At 41.0% G+C, this 15,452-nt stretch overlaps 1 long non-coding RNA gene across 1 annotated transcript in view; it reads left to right on the top strand.

Moving 5' to 3' along the window:
- Positions 1–14,532, top strand: part of LOC148650243 (uncharacterized) — a 227,997-nt gene extending 213,465 nt beyond the window's left edge. The window contains exon 3 of the long non-coding RNA XR_015925828.1: positions 14,486–14,532. This is a non-coding gene — a long non-coding RNA (uncharacterized LOC148650243). The remainder of the gene's footprint in view (positions 1–14,485) is intronic.
- The last annotated feature ends 920 nt before the right edge of the window (positions 14,533–15,452 follow it).

The following is a 15,452-nucleotide window of genomic DNA, read 5'->3' as shown; positions in this document are numbered from 1 at the left end:
GATTGATTTAGGAACATAAACATATTACTGTATGCAAACTGTACTGTATACAGTATGTATATGTATATTTAATGTCTTAACTGTGCCCGTTTAAGTATTGAATATTTATATGGAATTTTACCACTGAAGGGAAATCTTAGTAGCTGAACATAAAAAGAATAGGAGCATACTGTAACGCGTGTGAAGGCCATAAACGATATTAATTTTGGAACTTAAACATACAGTATATGGCTGGTCTCGGTACTTTAAAGAAAACATACATACCAGTATTCCATTTCTCCCTAAACATTTTAAGCATCGAAGTCTTTAACTAACGTGATACCGGAGTCAACAAGCATACTTTTAGAATTTGATTAAAAGGGAATATAATATGGAATCGCGTATCTAAAGAAATTAATAACGATATAATTATATTCATGTTGCAAAAAAACTGCAACGGACATAAAAACTCCCTTGCTTTTAACAGAGCGTTCCATAATTTCTAACTCCGAAAATTATTTAAACTGCGACACTTATCATTCAACCAGAGCTCGAAATATCACAAGGATCCCCAAGAGCACAGCAAAGACTGTATTAAAAGAATCGCGTATCTAAAGAATTTAATAAGATATAATTATATTCGTGTACTGTGACAGGGCTGTGTAGGGCTGTTTCGCCTCTCTCTTCATGCGACTTCCCTTGTAGCCCACTGGTCTACGTGCCTGATTACCAACTCACTGTTGTGTGTTCAAATCAAGCTGGCGCTGTGACTTTTCTTTTAACAAACATTTCTTTGAAAAAATTGAATAGCAATATTATGGACAATCAATTGACTTTTATATTTCAAAATATCACAACATGATCGAATCTAAGTCATTTTTGATAACAATGAATAGTCACCTTCTTCCCTTCTGACAACGGTCCCTGCATCTGCTTCCTGCGTCTATTGTGTGTGTGTGTGGGGGGGGATCCCTTCAGATCTCCCTTCAGATTTAAAAGGTTATTAATCATATATTCGGTGTCGCATCTGTTGTAACAGAAGAAATAAGGTTCTTGATCCTGAGATGAAGTAAAACAGATGAGTTTATTGCATGCAAGGAACAATAAAGCCGAAGTCTTGTTTCCCGCAAGAAACAACAAAACCGAAGTATTGTTCACCGTACTGTTACAAACTTTTGGGTTATATACAGTTTTCTTCTCCGTTTCTGACGTCACTCGGTCTGATGGTAAAGAGGGGGGTTCATGGTATTTGGCCAGTTTATGATGTTCTGGGCAAATGGTCAGTTTAACATTACACCCAGGGGGGTTCCTAGCTGGCATCTGCAATCCTTATCAGTTAACCCCCTTTCCTGCCATAAACCCCTGCTTGTGACTTAGAAGTCTAAACCCCCTACAGAAAGGATTAAATTCAAACCCCCGTCTTCACATCTTTCTTCATTCCCCCCTTATAAAATATGGCATACGTCAGTGTAGCCTATTTTTATACATACAATGTCAGGGCAGATCTTTCCTTTCTTGGCGAACAGGTATGTATTGCCATGTCATTGTACGTTCCACGGTTATAGCAAGATGTGATACATGTTTTTGTGCACGTGATGATTACAATTATACATATAAACAATACTATTCCTACAAATAAACACTGTAAAAAAGTTCCGCCCCAGGCCCCAAACACAGACTTTACCCAAGATCCAATTCCTCAATTTTCAGTATAATAGTCCTGATATTTCTGTCCCTCATTGTAAATGTGTTGGGCCAGATCTGAGATGTACTCAGAATTATCAGGGATATATGTGCAGCATTCAGTGCCAATTACTGCACAAGTTCCTCCTTGGGCCGCCAGTACATAATCTAAAGCTAGTCGGTTCTGCATGGCCACTGTTCTGAGGGCTACCATCTCATCATTAACAGCCTTCAGACTAGATGAGGTAGAATTTGCTAATTCTTCTAAAGTCGAGGCCATTTGAATTAACTCTCGACTCAGAAAGTTCATGCCGGCTTGTGGAAATATTATACCTAAATAATATTCCCAATCAGCCAATTTTCTTTGTGGTCTGTGGTTAGGTCCGAAGGGGCTGTGGATTTGAACACGGATATGAGGAACCACATATCCTAAATAACCTGAGCCAGACCACTGGGCTGGCAACCATGGGTAGGCTCGTTTTCCACAAATGAAATATGTTCCGTTTGGCGCTCCCCATGCCTCTGAAAATAAGAAACTTATACCGAATTGTGGGGTGTGCCAATCCCATCCTGGAATTTGGAAGGTAGAGGTGGATATATTTGCAGCGATGGTAAGGTTGCAACGACTCCATCCAACCAAGTGCAGACCATTAGTGTGCTGAAAACATATGTTTCCCTCACGTTCCTTATTTAGAGTCAGGTATGGTGGTGTATGGCTTCTGTTATATTTAGGAGCGTAAGAGCCTGTGAAACTCGTGGGCTCTAAGCCTCGCTCCTGTAGATATTGTAATGTTGTGCAGGTTAAAGTCGTGTTATGGCAACCCCCATAGTTTGTCATATTAAAATCTCCTAAATTATCCCTCCAAATGATCATGCCTATGACTTCCTCGAGACGCCAAGGAATGGCCCCCATATGAAGTCCTCCCTGTACATATTTGGGTAATGCGGCACACACCCAGCAGGCACTTTGGTTGGTTTTCTTAGCTGTCAGATAGGAGAGGCCTAAAAAGGAATTAATTCCATGTTCTCCTTTGTGGGAGAGATGATCATTAATTCCTGCGGAACATAGTCCTACAGCAACAATTATTGTTATAAACAGAAATGATTTCATTCTGAGTCTGTAAATGGGGATGAGGCTCGTCGGCAGTGTGGCGCGTGGATCCAGCGATCTTTTCCTTCCACTCGAACCGCAGACTCGGTTGTCAACAGGATCTGGTAGGGTCCGTCCCACCTGGGCTGGAGAACCTGTGAAGGAAATTTCCTGATCCACCCCCACTCTCCTGGGATGAGGTTGTGCCCTCCTTCAGGTGGTGGTCCCCACGCCTCCAGGACCTGCTCGCGGGCTCCTTGGGTGGCCTCTGTCAGCAACTTGCAATAATACAAAGGAATGGTTGATCCATCTGAGGAAACCCCAGTCTCAGCACCTGTAAGAGAACTTGTTTCAAATTATTACAGGTGGCTTTTGCTGCGGGAACCAAGGCAATCTTGTCCTTGTACTGCACTCCCCCCTTAAGCAGATCTGTTAAGAGTTGTGCTCACCCTGTAAAAAACATTGCACCCAGGCCCTGTTAAAATTTCACAATGCTAGACACAAAAGGGCCTTATCATAACTGCTTCTATTAGACACTCTAAAGCTGAAGCAACTCAGACTTGTGGGTTTCCTTGTCAGGGGAAGCACTCAGAATACCATCAACATACTGAGTGATCACAGCCAGTTGAAGCCACGTGATACCCTGTTCTGCATAGTCCAACCCAATAGATCTGGGATAAAACCACCCATTAAAATCTGGTACTCAGCAAGTAAAACTTGCTGTCCCAATACTCCTGTGGCCTCCTGCCATCTTCCCATATACATTGCTCTATAGTACACTGTTGAACAGAGGAGTGAAACAAGCAGGACAGTAGTGCTCCAGTATCCCCTAACAGAGAAACCAACACTCCATTAACAGTACATTTTTATCCACTGGACTGGGACAGACTTAGGGAGGCTACAAGGGATTTACAGGATCTAATCGTTAGGTAAACAGATTTTCTCACAAGACGTTATTCTCCCCAGTCTCGATTCTAAACCTACAGTCGTTTCAGCATGTCTTGTTTCGAGACATTCGAATAAAACCAAATTGTTTCCACTATTGCAACTAATTGTATAAATTATAATTTATAATAATTTATAATAATACAAAAACTGTTTAACTACTTTTACGTCCACCTGTACTGTACTTATACGTTTCAGACGCTCTTATATTTTCCAATCTCCTTAAGTTGATTTTCGTCAAGTCTCTGTAGTTACGTCTCTAGCCAGTCCCGCTGGCTAAACACACTCACACCGTCATTTAGTATACCAAAACTCACAGTTACACACATACATGCCGGCACACAAATTCATAAAACACACATACACATCGAGAATATATTTTTCTCTTCGTAATACAATGTGCTGTATTCTTGTTTTACTTCTACATGAATCCTTTTAATTCCTGAAGCGCACTCCAGGTTCGCTGCATTTCTAATTTCGGGTGCGGTACTTTAGCCCACCGGTCAATATCTTACGGTTTTGGATTTGATCGTATGGGGGAAATCAGGGAAGGTAGGTGCGATTGCAGACCCCCTCGACGGGGTGCGAGACAGTGTTAGAGTGGCACTGTCATCAACGGCGCCAGCCCCTACTACATCAAGTCCTTTCCCACTTCGAGTGAGAGTACAGATCTGCGGGCGCCCTCCCTCTAACAGGGGAGACCCTGATCCGTCTTTATCACACTCATACCAAGTGTTATCCCAATCAGACCCCCCTTCTCCATATGGCCACTGAGGGAATTGATCCCAATTATTTTCGTTTCCTGCCTGTTTGTTCCCCTGTGGGAGAGCAGGATATAACTTAGTCGCCGGCTGTAGCACATTAACCAGTGCAGCGTGACCAGGAGTTAATTCCTTCTTTAGTTTCTCATTCTCCTGTACTGCCTCTTTTAGCTTTTTTTCCTATACTCTTTCGTAGCGAGTAAAGTATATTTTCTTCCGGGTTTTTATTTTCCCCGTAAACACACTTTTAAGTCACATCCCAATTTCTTTTTTTTCTTTTTTTCATGTATCTGCCACTACTGGTGCCGGCCGTGCACCAGGGTGGGAGCTACATGCTTGTGCTTTTGCCAATCAATACTCATATATGCTTTCTTTACAGGCGTCTTCGCCCCAAATTCCCTCTGACAAACTCAGCTTTTTCCATATTTTTCTCCTTCTTTTCCGTCAACTTACACTTTTCCGATATTTAAACGGACCCTTCCACCACTTTCTCAAACCATCAGTTAGCGCACATTTTCGGTCTCTTTAAGATTTACTTTTGTCGTGTGTGAGGTAACAGCTCATTCAGTAGGGGGATGTTTTCACTTGGAAAAACCTGTGCATTCCTGCACTCATTCAGCTAAGGGCGTCTGTTACCTCCAGATCTAAATGCCTCTCCGAGACTTTAGAGAGGACTTACACCGCACTGTTCACAGGTAAGAAACGAGACCTCAAAAACCCCCTTTCTTGATCAGTAATTCACCATCCCCAGAACGCCAGCATCGCTGCTTTTGCCCCGGGGTGGACTTACGCACTGAGCTCAATCAGGGCGATTCTCGGGTCTCAACGTCCCCCAAATCCTGCCACTTAATGCCCCGCTCCCCACTATGAGGTGCGCCCATGCCAGTGTCGCGCGTGTGTATATGTATTTCACAAACAAGGAAAACACCAAAAACATACATACATATATCTCCTCCACTCCTGCTTCCTTTAAAACAAAAAAAAAAACCACGCCACGCCAGAAACCACGCCACTCCAATCTGTGCACGATCAAGGCGTAGCTAATCTCAGGACCCCGGGCGTAATTAAAGCCCACACCAATCCTGGATTATACGTGCATTTAATGCACCACTCAGCTCCAGAACCCCGGGCGCAATTAAGGCCCACACCGATCCCGAGCCACAGAACTCCGGGTGCAATTAAGACCCAAACCAGTTCTGACCTTCAGAACTCCGGGTGCAATTAAGACCCACACCAGTCCTGAACTACGTGCATTTAATGCACCACTTGCTCTAGAACCCCGGGCGCAATTAAGGCCCACACCGATTCTGAGCCTCAGAACTCCGGGTGCAATTAAGACCCAAACCAGTTCTGACCTTCAGAACTCCGGGTGCAATTAAGACCCACACCAGTCCTGAACTTCACGGTAAGGGTCCAAAACCCGTTCAAAACTCCACGCGCAATTAAGGCATACACCAGCTTCGAACGCCTGTACACAATACCGCGGAACCCCTGCCAGACCAAATTCTGGGCTTACAGCAACCAACCCATTACATACACCGGTGCCTTCCCCGGGCCAGAGGAATTCAGAAACTCACGTTTACTCCGTCATCTCGGGCGATTCTCGCAGGGAGCAGAGATTTCCCAATTGGTCAGAGAGAGTCGGGACTTTTAAATAAAAGAGGAGTCCTTACCTCTTAGTTATGTGCGCGCTGACCGTCTCTCCTGCCGATGGGAAGTTCTGCGCCTTCTGGAGCATCCGCCGACTACGCCAAATTTGTTGTAACAGAAGAAATAAGGTTCTTGATCCCGAGATGAAGTAAAACAGATGAGTTTATTGCATGCAAGGAACAATAAAGCCGAAGTCTTGTTTCCCGCAAGAAACAACAAAACCGAAGTATTGTTCACCGTACTGTTACAAACTTTTGGGTTATATACAGTTTTCTTCTCCGTTTCTGACGTCACTCGGTCTGATGGTAAAGAGGGGGGTTCATGGTATTTGGCCAGTTTATGATGTTCTGGGCAAATGGTCAGTTTAACATTACACCCAGGGGGGTTCCTAGCTGGCATCTGCAATCCTTATCAGTTAACCCCCTTTCCTGCCATAAACCCCTGCTTGTGACTTAGAAGTCTAAACCCCCTACAGAAAGGATTAAATTCAAACCCCCGTCTTCACATCTTTCTTCACATCTTACCAGTGCAGCTGATCTTTTGCTGCCTGGGTGGGACAACTATCACAAAGCTTTAGAGAACCTAACATTTCTATTATCAACAAATTGTAAATTTGTAATAGAGTACATTTTTATAGAGAAATGGAGGCTGGACAGTATGCGTTACAATATAAACATTTATATTGATTTAAATCGCGTTTTTGATTTAAATCGCAAACACGTGTTTAATTATATGTTTTTTTTATCATAATCAGACAAATGCAACATAAATTGATACAGTATCTTTGTCTTCTAAGTATCTTAATAAACTTTCAGCATAGCTTTCTCCCCGTTTAGATTTATTTTTCTTGGGATTTTGGGATCAAACGTGGAAGGATTAGATTGTAATCATTTTTATTTTTCAAATACGTTTTAGAAAAGTGTAATCTATACCTGCCCAGACTGTACGCCTGCTTCACTGTGGGACAGCCGCACTGGTCGGCGGCCTTCCTAAACCCCGCCCTGACCACTTTCACTCCTGTCCTGCTCTTCCTGCACACCCCAGCCGGGCGCTCTTCGGCCTCTGCCCGGGACGAATGTATATTTAGATATTTACACCCGGCGCTGCACAGAGGGAGCGTCTGCATTTATAACTTAGTTTTTAAAATTAGTCAAGCAATATGAAGCATTTCCTTTTACTTTTAAGTCCCTTAAATACATTGAGCACAGCTTTCTCACCACTTAGATTACTTTTTGATACCATCCTTACACAAAGCAGAAACTTCTTGTATTTTCCAATGACATACAGTTCAAGTGGAAAGATTACAGATTTTAATCGTCTTTAATTTTGTTATGTTATACGTTTTAGGAACGTTTCATCTATACAAACACCACAAAACTATTCTCGATTGTATTTCTGAATGTTATGTTACACCTACAGTAGTTCACTGCTTTAAATACATCGAATTAAGAAAGTTAGGTGTAGCACTTTAGATCTTTTTTTCTGAACCAGGGAAAATCTGATCATGTTTCTCTATAACAATAATAAAAAACTGTATTTTACATATCACCTTAAAAGTGGTATCTCAAAGCAATATAGTAGATGTAAACCACAGATTACAAAGTAAATACCCAGACAAACACAAACGCGTTTTTAATAAAATGCTTTTATTCATTCAGCAGAGAGAGAGAGACATCCAGCAGAGAGAGACACACAGGTTTTCATTGACTAAAAGTAATTGTTTTTTTTACATTCCTCTTGTCTAACAGGAATGTTTTGTTTGTGGACAGACTGTCCACAAACGTGAGACTGTTTTTCTCAGACTCACAGTCCCGAATGTCCCCCGCCCCGGTCAACAATCCTAGGAAGAACACGAAACAGCCTGTTAATAAAATTGTTACAATTTTGTTCGGTCAGTTCTTCCTCCCAGAATTTATAGATCGCATCGATCAGTTCCTGCTTTGTGACGGGCTTAGCAGTTTTCCGAACGTAGTCTTTCAGCAAATGCCAAACCATCTCTATCGGATTTAGATCTGGGGATTCGGCTGGAGTTTTCACCCAGTTCACTCCTTCTGCAACAAGCCTCGCCCTTGCTGCTGTGTGTTTCGGATCGTTGTCTTGAAAGAGAGGGTGCCTTGATCCAAAGTGCTCCCTGATATATATGCTGTGTGACCACGACTTCCTCGAAGAATTCCCGGTCCATAATTCCTTCGAAAATAAGAAGTGGTCCCGGGCCTCTTCTAGATATACCCCCCCAGACGTGAACCTTCAGTGGATGTTTGGGCTTTGGTTTGTCCACATATCTCCCCTTTTTGCAAAATGACATTGTTGAAAACTGTTCCAGAGCCACTGTTGTTTCGTCGGTGAAAAGTACATCCTGAAATGCCTCCCCCTGTTCAATCCATTGGAGCGCTTGTTTGAGTCTTTCCTCTTTGTTTTTTAGCCTTATCATGGGGCATGTGTTGGTTTTTCTGTATCTCCATCCAAGCCTCCTGCGCACTCTTCTTATCGATGTCGGACTAACGGTCGCGCCGAGGTCAGCCCATAGCCGTCTTTGGACTTGCATCACCGGTAGCTCATCATTTTTAAAAATAATGTGCGTAGTTGTATTTACATGCAAGAAAAGTATTTTTAGAAAGTTATTTACCTTTGAATCGTCCTCGGTTTAGATTCTCTTTGCCTCCTCTCCCCTTTATAATGTCGTCTCACTGTGCTTTCAGAAACAAAGATGTCCATCGAAGCCAAATGCTGTACAATGTCCCGTGTTGACTTCCTGTTTCTTTTCATCTTCATTATTTGGTGTGAGAGAGTCTTCGTGATTTTGGCCATTGTCCGTCTCCTTACCAAAGCGATACAGTGGTGCAGCTTGAATTCTGTACCTATATACTGTATGGTATGGTACAGATAAAACTTACACCATACCAATGAGCTAATACCAGGACACTAGGAAATGTGTCTGATGCATTAGCAAGTTAAAACAATTGCGTCAAAAACCTGGGCGTAACAGCTGTCCCTTTTTCTGATCACTCGCTCTCTGGATACACGTCTCACCTGTCCTGTTCTTTGTTTTCCTAATTTGCTGATTATGCCTGCTGCGATCCACTCCTACCCTCACACCTAAAGAAGACTATTTTAAATTTCTTGGCGCGGTTAATTGTGCAATTAACCCTTGTATGTGCTGTCCTTTATGTGATATCACATAAAGGTTATACTGCTATTTAATTGGATACGCGATTAAAAAAAAATAAAAAATGTTTGAATCCCCGGCAGAACACATTCCATAAGAATCAGCGCTTTTATATATCGCCTTTAAAGGTGGCTTCTCAAAACGCTTTACAGGATAAAAACAACAATAACAGCAACAACAATATTGTATTTCATTGCACTTTGACAGAGCGTCCTTAAATCAACTGTTGACTCTTCTCTCTTTACTACTTGTTTGGAGTGACTGAGCTCCCCTCTGTACCACACAATGATCACCCCAGAGTCTCTGCCCCGGGTGATTTGGTTTTTTTTGACAGAGGGCAAAAAACTCTCTCTCGCTTGCCCTCCCCCCCTGTGTATTGTCTGTTTTTTTGTGCTGTCCTTTGACAAAACAAGGCTCGCCAGATAATGTGAATCGAAACCTGTTTTTCTAGCTTTTAAAGTCGTGCGATGTGTAAGCGGGAACACATCATTATATCTTCCATATGAAAAATACATAATATAGCTCCCAAACAAACGCAAACGTGTTTTTAATAAGATGCTTTTATTCACTCGTAATCCGACAATTTCAGGAAGACTAAGGAAGGACTAAGGGAATTGTCATCTGTTGTTGAAGCTCTGTGAGCTTGGTGACTTTGAGACCACTTGTTATCCCAGGTTGTTTGAATCGCCACAATTCAAACAGAGAAAAAAGAGCTGACTGACAAGATTTAAGATGTGGCTGTCAATGTTGGATTAAAAAAAAACACATTGCCCGACGTTTGTTGCATTGCTTGAAAAATAACTTTATTTCGAGAGACTGGATAAGTAATTCAAGTGTTTTTTTTAACTTCCTGAAAAACAACTAATAATTTAACTATATGTGCAAACGTTTTGTGATATGTCGCTGTTGTGAATGTCTGTGGACATGTGCTGGCTGGACAGGAGGCTCTACTGTACACAGAGAGGGGCGGAAGGGGGGGACAAGCCGATACATACTCTTAGAGTTTGATTAATAGGGAATATAATATAAAAATATAGTACTTAAAATAAGTTACACTGTACAGACATTCACAACAGCGACTGTCAGAAGATAGGACACAGCGGCTCAGACACCCGCTGAATGGAAAGGGGCACTTTAATGTTCTGTATGGCTAATACTAAAGCCAATACTTTAATATTCTTTTCTGTATGTTTAACAACAGTGGGTACTTGCCTAATTCGGCCCTGCTCCCGTTGATAGGTGTTAATGTGTTGTTGTTAAGTGTGAATTTGTACCTGTTTCTCTGAGGTCTGGCTTTTTTTCTGGAAAACCATAACTCTGGTCTTGTCCAGATTGACTGTCAGCGCCCAGGTCTGACAGTGCTGCTCCAGCAGTGACAGGTTCTGCCGCAGCCTTTCTGTGGGCGACAGCAGGACCAGGTCGTCTGCAAAGAGCAGGAACTCGATTTCAATAATGCAGATCAGTAAATCAAGGGACAAAACGATTGTTGCGCCCGGCTCCTCAATGGGCTTTGACGTGCTAATGCGTTGGTTTAACAGTCCGGGTGTGGCAAGCCTCTGATGTCTCCCGACTCCGGCAAAAGGAACCTGCCTTTCATTGGACGGGAAAGCAAGAGCCGACCACTACGCCGCCCTCGTGTTTCGAAATCTTGTGACTTTTGAAATTTACTGGGGGTGGACCACGTCTGTAAATTTCGATGGGTCCAGAAGCAAAAGTGCCTTGCCTTGCAATCTCCGGGAAACCATTAGTAGCTTGGTGAATTGGAGATTCTCAACCCTTACTTCGTGCGACTGGAAAATAATTTGTGATCGGATCAACGGAATGCTCCGTAGAAGGAGGCGCTCTTTTCCTCTAGTCTAACTGTCTGTCCACAAACAAAACATTCCTGTTAGACAAGAGGAATGTAAAAAAACAATTACTTTTTGTCAATGAAAACCGGTGTGTGTGTCTCTTTCTGCTGGATGTCCCTCTCACTCTCTGCTGAATGAATAAAAGCATTTTATTAAAAACACGTTTGCGTTTGTCTGGTATTTACTTTGGTCCCTTTTAACTGTTTTTCGATCTACTGTATTGCTTTGAGATGCCACTTTTAAAGGTGATATGTAAAATAAAGTTTTTTATTATTGTTATAGAGAAATATGATCAGATTTTCCCTGGTTCAGAAAAAAAGAGCTAAAGTGCTACACCTTACTTTCTTAATTCGATGTATTTAAAGCAGTGAACTACTGTAGGTGTAACATAACATTCAGAAATATAATCGAGAATAGTTTTGTGGTGTTTGTTTAGATGAAACGTTCCTAAAACGTATAACGTAACAAAATTAAAGACGATTAAAATCTGTTATCTTTCGACTTGTACTGTATGTCATCGGAAAGTTTCTGCTTTGTGTAAGGATGGTATCAAAAAGTAATCTTAAGTGGTGAGAAAGCTGTGCTCAATGTATTTAAGGGACTTAAAAGTAAAAGGAGATGCTTCATATTGCTTGACTAATTTTAAAAACTAAGTTATAAATGCAGACGCTCCCTCTGTGCAGCGCCGGGTGTAAATATCAAAATATACATTCGTCCCGGGCAGAGGCCGAAGAGCGCCCAGCTGGGGTGCGCGGGGAAGAGCATAACAGGAGTGAAAGGCGAGGTTTAGGAAGGCGTACAGTCTGGGCAAGTATAGATTACACTTTTCTAAAACTTATTTGAAAAATAAAAACGATTACAATCTAATCCTTCCACGTTTGATCCCAATATCCCAAGAAATATAAATCTAAACGGGTAGAAAGCTATGCTGAAAGTTTATTAAGATACTTAGAAGACAAAGATACTGTATCAATTTATGTTGCATTAGCCTGATTATGATTAAAAAAACACATATAATTAAACACGCGTCAATTTAAATGTTTATATTGTATCGCATACTGTCCAGCCTCCATTTCTCTATAAAAATTTACTCTATTACACACACACACACAATAGAAGCAGGAAGCAGGGACCGTTGTGAGAAGGGAAGAAGGTGACTATTCATTGCTATCAAAAATGACTTAGAATCGATCATGTTGTGATATTTTGAAATATAAAAGTCAGTTGATTGTCCATAATATCGCTATTCAAATTTTTCGAAGAAATGTTTGTTAAAAGAAAAGTCCAGCACCAGCTGGATTTGAACACACAACCCGTGAGTTGGTAATCGGGCACGTAGACCAGTAGGCTACAAGGGAAGTCGCATGAAGAGAGAGGCGAAACAGCCCTACACAGCCCTGTCGCAGTACTCTAATATAATCATATCGTTATTAAATTCTTTAGATACGCGATTCCATATTATATTCCCTTTTAATCAAATTCTAAATGTATGCTTGTTGACTCCGGTATCTCTTTAGTTAAAGACTTCGATGCTTAAAATGTTTAGGGAGAAATGGAATACTGGTGTGTATATTTTCTTTAAAGTACCAAGACCAGCCATATACCGTATGTTTATGTTCCAAAATTAATATCGTTTATGGCCTTCACACGCGTTACAGTATGCTCCTATTCTTTTTATGCTCAGCTACTAAGATTTCCCTTCAGTGGTAAAATTCAATATCTACAACGGGCACAGTAAAGAAGTTTACTGTAAGTCTTTCTACGACAGACCAACGGACCACGAGTGCCCCTGTCGGTCAACCAATCATGTACCGCGATACCCCGCATCATCTTGCGTCACGATGCGCGATGCCGTAGCCAATTACCCCCGGTACGTGTCTGTACCGCGCACTTTGAATGGCTGCATCTGTAGGACTAAATACTGGGCTATGGGTGACCGTGCTTTTTGTGTTGCTGCACCATTTTTATGGGAAGCATCTGTTGTAACTTCTCTAGAGGGAGATTCTTAGGCAGTTTATAAATCTCAACGTAAAACTCAACTTTTTACTGGGGCCTATGTCTGATCATCTTACATTTTGTCTTGTAGCTCAGTGGTAGAGCACATGCTTTGCATGTATGAGGCCCTGGGTTCAATCCTAGACATCTCTGGCATGATGACAAAAAGAATGATGTGCAATGTTTTTCTTATTTTTTGTAATAGTATAATGTGCAGTGTTTTTCTTCTCTTCTTTTCTTTTGTATTCTATTTAAATGTACAGAAGTGCTGGGTGTCCATAAAAAATTTCCCTCAGGGTACAATAAAATCTTATCTTATCAATCTCCAATAAGGCTTTCTGCAATTTCCCTAACGGGAATAAAGCACCTATCTATCTTATTGTTTTATTTTATTTATTTTTTAATTGTATGTTTTTATAATTATGTACTGAACAACTAGGTTCAGAATATGGCTTTATAAATAAAAGTTCTTATTCTTAATCTTATTTTCTTTCGGTAGAACTTTAAAATAAATGAACCATTGGCAGGGCCAGTGTACTGTGTTTCATTTTTAACCGTTTTGTAATTAACCACTTATCATTCAGAAATAAGTAGCACAGTACTTTAGGCTCATAAAAAAATAATTTAAAAAATCACATCTTCAGTCTCCATTGAAAAACTGAACCAAATTTGAAATTGAATGTTTAGTGGTGGGCAGTACCACCTGTCTTTGTTAGCTGCACAATTTCAATGACTTATACAATGTCTTGCAGGAGGTTTTTTTAATGGGGTACTTCAAACAGGGATCAGTTTAAACTATAGCATCTTTTTTAAATATAAAAAATCCTATTATAAAAAACATGTGGAAGGCTAGACCCACTTTGTGTTTCTCTCCTATGTAAGTATGGTTTCTATTTCACAGTTTCTCTCACCAAAGTTTTTGCTGGTCTCTGCTCTTCAGGGACTGCTAGTTTTTTCATTCATACAGTACAAAGCTGTTGACTACTGCTAGATTATGATATGGGTAGAATATGTGTAGCTTTGGGCTTTTTTGTAATCTACAAAATGTATTGTGAAAATGCACTGCAGTAGGAAAAGAGTTAAATTCTTTGTTTACCACCTGTGGTACAAAACTTAAAGAGCAAACCAACAGCAAGCCATAACCAGCCATCAGCAGATTGTAAAACAAATGGCCCTTCATGTAAAGCTCTGAAACACCTGTTTTGTAAGACCAGGAAACCAGATGGTCTGAGACAGCCCTACATGGGGCTGAACATCTGGAGGAACAGAGAACCCCTGGTGCCTGTGCTCAAAGTCCTGCAGAAAAGGGCTGGCGTCTGAAAGATTCAAGCAAAGAATAAATAAATGAAACATTTATTTCTTTCAGGCCCTCCAGGAAAACGAGGGAGGGTAGGCAGAAGAGGTGATCCTGGTAAGCCTGCCTTTATTTCTGTCCTCCCACATTTGCAGGGGAATCCAGTGAGCTGTGAATCTGAACATAAACAGTAGACAGTGGAACGTGTCCTACAGTATTGCCTTTTGCATAACTTTGCCAAAACATTAAAGGTTTGAGTTGAGGTAAAGCAGCTATGGAGTCTGCTTTAATAACTTTTACTATATGAAATTCAATGCCTTTTCTAAAACTATGAAGCATTAATAATAATAATAATAATAATAATAATATTGTTACATGTCTGGTTTAGCACACAATTTTAACCCTTTAAAGAATATTAAATATTGAAGTTAATTTTGAACATAAGAACTTTGTTTATTGCTTAAAAATCCATGTATCAGGAAGCCTTTTTAAGACATACAGACATTTCTAATTGAAAAGCACTTGAAGAAAAAGTTGTCTGTATTTCAGATATAAGGTCTATAAGGTCCGTGCCTTGGATAATGTCATTTTCTATTTAGCTTTGTACAAGGACAGAAGAGGAAGCTTTTCTAGCAGTGACTAACAAGATTTTCAAAGTAAGGTTGTGATAAAGCTTACAAATTGTCTGTAATGATGAAATTGTATGCATTTTGCTCCAGAACTCTGATAATTGAGAGCCATCATTGCATAATTTAATGTTGGAGTTTAATGTTGTTATCATTTTTGCTGTGTACATCCCCCCAAGCGCTAACATCAGTGGTGCACTTGGCGAATTTTACAGTGCTATTATCCTGCAACCAAACACACACCCGGATGGTCTTTTCATTGTCGCTGGCTATTTCAACCAGGCGAACCTCAGGACAGTTCTACTGGAATTCTATCAGCATGTTCATTGTCCAACCAGGGGGGAAAACACACTGGGCCTTGTTTACACAAACATTCGCAATGTGTACAAGGCTGCTCCCTGGCCCCATCTAGA

Source organism: Lepisosteus platostomus, chromosome 13, assembly GCF_059453375.1.
Source record: "Lepisosteus platostomus isolate fLepPlt1 chromosome 13, fLepPlt1.hap1, whole genome shotgun sequence".
Lineage (NCBI taxonomy): Eukaryota > Metazoa > Chordata > Actinopteri > Semionotiformes > Lepisosteidae > Lepisosteus > Lepisosteus platostomus.
Note: the sequence above shows the minus strand (reverse complement) of the source record. Positions and strands in the feature narration are given on the sequence as shown.